The sequence below is a fragment of the Carettochelys insculpta genome, chromosome 33 (genome assembly GCF_033958435.1).
Source record: "Carettochelys insculpta isolate YL-2023 chromosome 33, ASM3395843v1, whole genome shotgun sequence".
Classification (NCBI taxonomy): Eukaryota; Metazoa; Chordata; order Testudines; family Carettochelyidae; genus Carettochelys; species Carettochelys insculpta.
In genome coordinates, this window is record NC_134169.1 from 1,915,217 (window position 1) to 1,923,643 (window position 8,427).

The 8,427-nt window shown below is 53.0% G+C and overlaps 1 non-coding gene across 1 annotated transcript; it reads right to left on the reverse strand.

Moving 5' to 3' along the window:
* Window positions 1–2,840: 2,840 nt before the first annotated feature.
* Window positions 2,841–2,922, reverse strand: TRNAL-UAA (transfer RNA leucine (anticodon UAA)). The gene has a single exon. It is a non-coding gene; the product is annotated as a tRNA-Leu (tRNA).
* Between the last annotated feature and the right edge of the window lie 5,505 nt (window positions 2,923–8,427).

Below are 8,427 nucleotides of genomic sequence, written 5' to 3' on the forward strand. Positions count from 1 at the left end.
CGGGTGGCCAGTAGGAGGAATGGATGATGGTGACTGGTGGGCGGCCGGTAGGAGCAGTGGCAGACGACAGCTGGTGGCAGAAAGGGGAGGCTGCAGACAAGTGGACAGCTCGTACTGCCCTGGTGATGTATATGCGGGCTTTGGGTTTGGGACTGCACCGCAGAAGGTTCACCCTGTAACTGTGTGTGGGGTAAAGGGCCAAGAGCCCCAGCAAGAGACTGGGTTCTACCGCATATGGGGGTGGTATCTGGGTGAAGGGGGTTTGTCTCTTCTTTGCTTAGATATACTGCATCTGTCGCTGTAACCTTGGGGTAGGTAATGGTCATTAAACGAGCCATTTCTATCTCAGACTCTGTGCTTGCGAGCAGGGGAGAGAACCGCCTTACAGGCACCCAGCACAATTGTCCCAGGCCACTGGGTGGGGGCTCGAGCAGGTTGGTTGTATCCTTGACAGAAAAACCCCACAAGAGTTGAACCCGGCCCTTCTGGCAGGCATCTGGCATTAATAGAAGGGTTACATAAGTGGGGGCTCGTCCGGTATCTCTTTTGCTGGGTGGTACCCCTCGCAAGCACCCATATATATGTAACATTGTAAGAAGCAGTTCTGTTGTTGCAGGCTAAGTTAGAGTTGATACCATGGCTGGCCGTATGCTAGAAGACTGGTGTGAGGAGTTGAGTATTGATCCTAGAAATTGTCTGTTAGTTTTAGGGATACCTGAGGATATGGAAGATGGCCCCATTGAGGCCCTTCTAACAAAAGCCATTGATTCTCTAACGAGGTATCGCATACGGGGGTGTAGACCTCAAGGAGACGACAAAGCATTTGCGGTGCTATGTGAATTGCCAGTAGCTGTGGACTCTTTACAGATCCCAAGTGAGATAAAGATTCCCACTGGCACCTTGAAAGTTGTGATCGCCAAGGCCTTTGCAACAGGCCCTGCCTCACACGCAGTATTTGAGGAGAAGATGACAGCCTTCTTGGCACAGGAAGGAAAGACTATGGCAGACATGTCGAGTCTACTGGGTGCTGAACCATTGGCCCCTGGCCCTTCTATGGATGTATGGGCCAAAGCTTTGGGACAAGCATTGGAGAAGGTCCTGCGACCTCATCATGAGTCTAGTTCATACCGTAAGTTACGCTTATTTTCTGGTGGTGCGGTCCCAATACCAGGGGAAGAAGCGTTTGAACCCTGGTTAGAACATACCACTGAAATGCTCCAAGAGTGGGCAGTACCTGAAGCCAAGAAGAGAAGGCGACTGATAGAGAGTCTCCGGGGTCCCGCGCTGCATGTCATTCGCACGGTGAAGCTGGGTAATCTGGAGGCTAGTGCAAATGACTGCTTAGAAGCTCTCAGTCATGCTTTTGGGAGGATTGAAGATTCGGAGGAAGTTTATTGCAAGTTCCTGAGTACCAGACAACAGAGGGGCAAAAAGTTGTCAACCTATGTTCAGAGGCTGGAGAAACTACTGCAGAGAGTTGTTTTGCATGGAGCCGTCACAGCGGAGCAAATGGATCGAACTCAAGTGTCCCAAATTGTGAGGGGAGCGCAATGCCAGCACCCAATCCTATTCTACCTTCGGTTAAGGGAACGACTGGTGGCCCCACCCAGCTATTGGCGATTGATTAGAGAGATCCGAGAAGAGGAAGAAAGGCAGGCTACTAGTGAGTGTTGGGGCCCTTAACCGTCCAAACATGGCAGTACAGCCCTCTCGCAACCCTCCATAACATTGATGGTGAACAGTGGCGAGGAGCTCGCCCAGAAGGTGCAAGACCTGATGGTGCAGGTGGACGAACTGAGGGGCGCTGTAGGTCCAGCCCGCTCACCAGAGAGTGGTGAACAGCTAGCAGCAGTGGTCCATAAGACTGGGCTCAGGACCACTACTTCTACAGGTCGGCCAAGTATAGGATCATTCTTCTGCTACACTAGTGAAGAGGAGACAGTAAGGTGTGTTCTGGGGCACTCAGAAATCCCAAAGTCAGAGTGTCAGGCTTTAAAGGAGTAACAGCCCTCCAGACCACCCTCTGGCAAGCAAGTAATGAAGCCTCGGTCTCTGATGAGACAGCTCCCTGCAGCCCTATTGACAGTCCCAGAGCAGCTGACTGGCTGTCTGGCCCTACTTTAGCCAGCACAGGAATAAAAAGCTGTGTAAACAACCAGGGAGAACTTACAAATGTTACAGCTTCTTACCAAGGCCATTGATGACCTCTGTCCCTACACAACTTGCAGGGGAAAGAAGAACCAGGCAGCAGTTCTCTGTCTGTGCTGGAGTTCACAGAAGCAATGAATGATGGTTTCCCTCCCCTGGCAGACCTTCTCTCAAATCCAGTTCCTGATGCAATATCTTGTTGTGTTGGCAACTACGGTGAAGTCATCCAATGGGGTTGGGTGTTGGCATCATCTCCTTTTGGTGCACAGGCAGGTTTCCAAAGGACCCCGCAGACTTTGAAATCCCCCTATTCCTATCAGCAGAGTAGCTGGCCATTAGCATGGCTATTTTGAGGTTTTGGCCAAATGTGGCCACAGCCCATTTGTCCTTATTGATCCTCATGACATTTCTTTTGACCCCACCCTGCGATTTATCCAAGTCACTCAGGACCTTATGCCTACCCTCCAGCAGATCTACCTCTTCCCCTAGTTTAGGGTCATCTGCAAATTTGCTAACGGTGTAGTACTCCCCCTCATCCAGCTTTTCAATAAAGATGTTGAACCTTGCAAGACAGAGAATTGATCATGAGGACATTATACTTGAAACCCATCTCCAAACAGAGATGTCAGTTTCAACTGTTGGGGTCTGGCCATCAATGCAGCTTTCCATCCATCTTGCAGTTCATAAAGAGATGGCAGTGGTGGGATTTGAACCCACGCCTCCAATGAGACTGGAGCTTAAATGCAGTGCCTTAGACCACTTAGCCACACTACCTACAAAAGTCACCTCCCGCGAGCATCAACCTCTCTTGACATTTCCTGAGTTTCAGAACAGTTTACACCAAGAGTACATAGGAAGTTTTAAAAAGCCTCATATGTCATACCTAGTGAAAATGTCAGCATGTTTTCAATAAAAGGGGGCTGTGACACAGTATTCCAAAAAGATGGCTTTTAGCACATCCTAACCTTCCCCTGCCGTCTCTCTCGGCTGCTTTTTATCCCAGATCACACTGACACACAGAGGAAGGTGATGGGGATTACTGGTCATGATACTCTTAAAGCTGAAGTCACAGTTCCTGGGTGCAGCTGCCATCCTCTGCTCTGGCAGCTGAGCCTTTGAAGGGCTCCCCACGTGGGCCAGGGTAAGCAGTGACTTGTGGATGGACGTGATGGGAGGGGAACCCAACCCAGATAGAACTTCTGTAGCAGAGTGGCTGTTACATTTGCTTTACACGTGCAATGTACTTGGTTAAAGCCCCATGAAAACAGCAGTGCTTTGGTTGCTTTGCTCCCCTTTGGGCCTGAGAAGAGCTGGTCTCATTCTGTCTCCGGAGTAAACCCAACTGCTGTGTGAAAAAGGGTAGAGGTATCAGCAGAGCTTATACGTCGCTCTCAGACTGGGGAAGCTACACAAGTTCGGCCGGTCTTTTTCAGGAGGCTTGTGTCTTGGCCTCCTCTGCCCTTGAGGATTGACCTACTGAGGCCGGCTCTCCTGCTGGCCTCCTTTGCGTGACTTGCTAAAGGAAGAAGTGAGGCTGGAACGGGGCAGAAGAAGGACGTAAAGCTGAGGCAGGCAGGAGAGCAGCTTAGCACCTCAGTGCAGTTAATGGAGCACCACTCTTTCTCCTGCCAAAGCCTGTGCAGGTGAGGCTGGCTGCAGGGAGGCAGAATCCTGTGCCTGTCCAATGGTGCTCCAGGAGTGGCTCCTGGTAACCCAGGAAGAGAAGTGGGATTCTGGGTGGAAGGAAAACAAGCAAAGCTCTGTCTGAGTGAGTAAGGAGCAGGTCCTGGGTGGACTGGGCAGTGGTGGTCTTGAGGGACTCTCTGTCAGCCTTGGGGCAGCAGGGACCACTGTCCCTTTGTGACTGAGCCAGGCTGGTGGTTCATGGCTTTGGATGTGTCCGGTTGGGAGCAACTGGGACCACAAACCCTCCACCTGCCTGTGTGATGGGCAGATGTGCTAAATCTGACATTTGAGGGAAATGGTTTAGCTGTCAAATATCAGAACCTCTTTTCTGTGTGTGAACAGCCTTTGTAGCTGGGTGCAGGATGTGTCTGTCCGTCTGTCTGTCTGTGCTACAGAGCATGTGGTAGGTTTCTGGGTCACACTCGCAGACGATTGGGCAATACGCTGCCTCGCCTGCTTCATGTCCCATCCTGTAGCCCCTGCTGTCTTGTTGGCTCATTGGGAAAGCGAGGGGTACAGCTGAAGGCGCAGCAGCTCGGCTTTGCATGAAGTGTGGGCGTCTCAATTATCGGTAGCAGCCGAGGGCAATTTGAGGCCCTGTGGTCAACATCTAGCCTGTTAGCCCCCTTGTCTGTACGCTTCAGTCCAGGGTCATGCTGACACTGCACGTCTGTGTTCTGAAGCATCTAAACGCTGGGCTTCAGATAAGCGCATCTGTGTTTTCCAACGCTCTAAGACTGTGCTGTTCCTTTGTGCTGTGTGCTCAGAGGCACCGAAAAGGGGCAAGATGGAGTAGAGCAGGGGGATTGTGTCTGGTTACAGGACCCCAGGGGCTCCCGGGAGGGACAGTCACACGGACACCTGCCTGAGGCCCTGTGGCTGGTGCTGCAGACTGATCTATTGCTCTCAGTGTCAGAGAGAGGGGAGTTTGACATTCAACCCCAGAAGCAAGTGTCTGCCCCTTTCCCAGCTGTGCACAGCCCAGCTCATCCCAGCTGCTGGGAGAGACCAGAGCCCCTGAGCCAGCCTTGGGGACAGGCCCTTCTCTCACAGGCAGCTGCCCATGTCAGTGGCTGCAGCTGAACCAGGGCTTCCCCCACCTCATCCCCATGTCTGGCCAGGGCACTGCACCCCAGCTGTTTTTGGGGCCCTGCTCACCTCAGGAAGCCGCACTGCAGGGGACAGGAGTGAGAGTAGAACTGTTGGGCCAAATCTGCCCATCCTGTTTCCCTGGCCAACCAGCGAGGTGCAGAAAAGTTCCTGGCAGGATTGACTTTGGGAAGGATGAAAAACTTGGAGCACATGAAGATGAGGTGGTGAAAGTAATTGATTGCTAATCCATTGTGCTCTGCCTACAGGGGTTCAAATCCCATCCTCATTGCATCTTTCTTTCTTGATTTCCAGCCCCATTGTTTGCAACTTCCAGCACACGTGAGTTTGCTGCCTCCCAGCTCCTGTGTTGGGCAGACTCCAAGCACAGGACACCTCTGTGAGGCTGAGCTGAGCTCTGGCTGCCAGAGCTGGGGGGTGGGATGATTTCATTTGCCCTGGAAGTGCCAAGCCTGACTGAAGTGTCAGCTCCACTCATCTCTGCCCCCTTCAGGGCTGCTGTGTGGGGCCGAGTAGGGCCCCAAACACAGCCAGGGGTGTAGTTCCCTGGCAAGGAAGGGGCAGCCCTGACTCAGCTGAAGTCAGGCACAGGTGCAGCTGCCTCTGAGTGAAGGGCTGGTTCCCCAAGGCTTGATGCAGTGCTCTGGTCTCTCCCAGCTCCTTGGCTGGGCAGTGCACATCTGGGAAAAGAGCAGATACTTGCCCGGGGGAAGGAATGTTTCTCTGCCCCTGACAGCAATAGATCCAGCCACAGGGCATGGGGCAGGTCTCCATTCAACTGTCTCACCCTGGGCAAGCCCTGAGTTCTTCTGTGCTTCTCAGCAGCTGGGGAAAAGCCTCTTTGGGACATATCTCCTGCTCCACAGCTGAATGGAGCACACAGGAGCTGCTGGGTTCAGCACCCAGGGGTGCCAGGCTGCTACCTTCTGCAGCCCCTGGTGTTGGCCCTGACAGGACATGGGGCTGGAGGGACCTTTGTTCTGACCCACAATGGATGTTCTGAAGGTTCACATGCTGGTGACAGGCCAGTGCTTCAGGCCCCCTGGACACTCCTGTCCTTCTGGGAAAGGAGGAGCTCTGGGCTTTCAGGTCAAACTGCACATGGCGGCTGCCACACTGTGGGGTGGCTCTTGCAGTGCTGCTGAGCCCGGCTTTGTGTGCTGTGTCTGAGACTGGAACCCCCAAGCCCCTTTGGGGTAACGACTGCGGCAGGAGAGGTCAGTGTTCCAGCCCCAAAGCAGCCAGACCCACTGAAATGCTGGAGAGTCCAGGGAAACACTTCCCTGCCCCTGGGCTGTTTTCACCAGCTAAACTCCCTTCCAGCATTGACCTGAGTGAGACACTGACATGGCCACTTCCCAGCCCCAGCCCTGGGCACTCACCCACGAGCACTAGTAAATGTTCTACCCCTGGAGCGCATGACCCTCAGAATAAGCAAATGTCCTGACCCGCACAGCTCATTCCAGAGACCACAAACTCTCTGCAGCTGCCCATGGCTCCTTTCCACCGAGGCTGGTGAGATGAACTGGTTATTGGGAGTCTCCTAATGCTCCCATGAGGGGTTCAAGTCCTGCGGTACCTTTTAGCTCACCTTTGCTTGTTCTCCTGGCTGCAATGGACAAATAGGCTCTACGATGCCCAGAGGGCTGTGCAGGGGTCAGCCTGGAGGGTGGGGGGTTGCTGGGTGTCACTGTTGGTATCACCAAAAGAATTCCAAATGCCTCTGTCCAGGGGTGCTGGTGACTGGCAGTAACCTGCTGTTACTGTTCTTGGCATCCTCTGTGTTTCTGTGCCTGTCACCTGCCTGGTCACACAGATTTGCTGAGCTACTTGGGCAGGTGAGATACATGCAACAGGGCTGGTTGTGTCAACCGCACAAGTCTGCCACTTGCGAGCATTTTGGTGGATGCTCCATGTTCTGGGAGCAGCCGCAGTGGAGATGTCGTTGTCTCTGGCAATAAGAGTTCAAACTGGGGCTCGTGGGGTAGATTTTTGTGCTTCCTTTCATGCTTACTAAACTGTGCTGTGCATGGGCTGTGCCCCAAGGGGTCTGTTCCCTCTGGGTGCCCAGAGGTAAACTCACAAATGAGCCTTTTGGGGGAAGGAGTCACTCACTGGACCTCTCACCCCTTCAGTCTCAGGGCGAATTACTGACCCATGGCTGTGGGGCTGGCATCAGCCTGGCTCACTCGTCTCTTGCTTCGGTAGCTCTGAGCCAATGTGTGAGACTCGGCAGTTATGTTTCTTTGTTTCTCTGCTGCATTGGTCCTTTCTGCAGCTCCCTCTGTGGGAGGACTCTGCCTGGCCCTCTGCCCAGCTCTGCCCCCTGCCTGGTGACTATTTACTGCTCAGAACCACAGGCTTGTTCCTGGGCCTGGTTCAGTCCCTGTTGCTGCTGGCTGAGTGAGACACGGCCTAGGTGTGTCAGCCTGCACCAAGGGCATTTCTGTGTCACACTCCTGAGTCCCCCACCTGTGGGTCTGGTTCTCCTGCCCAGTGCAGCCCATGGCAAGCAGAGCCTTGCACATGTGCATCGTACTGCACCTTTGTGTGACGGATGGGAACAGAAACCTGAGCCTCAGAGGCTGGGAACTGAGGCAGCTGAGGGACGGGTTTGCTCAGTTTTCGCACATTTGCAGAGGAAAGTGTGAAGTGTTTAAATCCATGTCAAGCATCCAGTGCAACCCCAAAACATACTGGAGCCAGGGGTGAAAATGGATTTCCATTAAGAAAACCATCCAAACAGGGGCACCTGGGATAGCTTCATCTGCAGTCAAGTGTTCCACCACTGAGCCAGGCTCTCTATCACTGGAAAATGGTGAGAGGTTTGTTATTATGCAGAGGACGCTCCAGCTTTCCTAGCAGCAACGTGCCTCTGACTATATGACTGGGAAAGGGATCATTGGAAATTGTGCTGCCAGAGCAGTTTAAAAGGTGTGTGACACTGTGAAAGTATTGAACCCCAAACGGATTAAATGTCACTGGTACGGGCATGTTCAATGCATCCCAGCACCTTCTTACTGAAAACAGTGCGCTCATATTGTCACGAGGGCTGACATGTTAGCACTGTAAAAGCTCTGTTGTCCAGCACCTCAGGGAACCAGGTTGCTGGGTCACCACATGTGCCAGGTAGAGAAGTGACTGACACTGACCGCAAACCCAACTATATCTGATTGATTGGTGGGTGTCCTGCAGTAGGTTTTTTCCTCGTTCTTTGTAACCACTGATGTTGCTTCAAGTGGCTGGGAGAGAACTGTCCCATGTATGCCGGTAATCTGCCCCCCTGAGGGGCTGTAACTCTGAGTAGGAGAAGCCAGGTCAGCAGGGGACAAGCTGTAACATGCACAGGGAGAAATAAAGTTTCATCAAACCCCGTCTGCGCGTTTGTGAAACCACTCTGGGTTCAGGGAGGGAAAGGAGGTGGGAAAACAGTTTGTTCTGCAGGATACTCAAGATCAATGACTCAAAAGGGGGCTTGGGCAA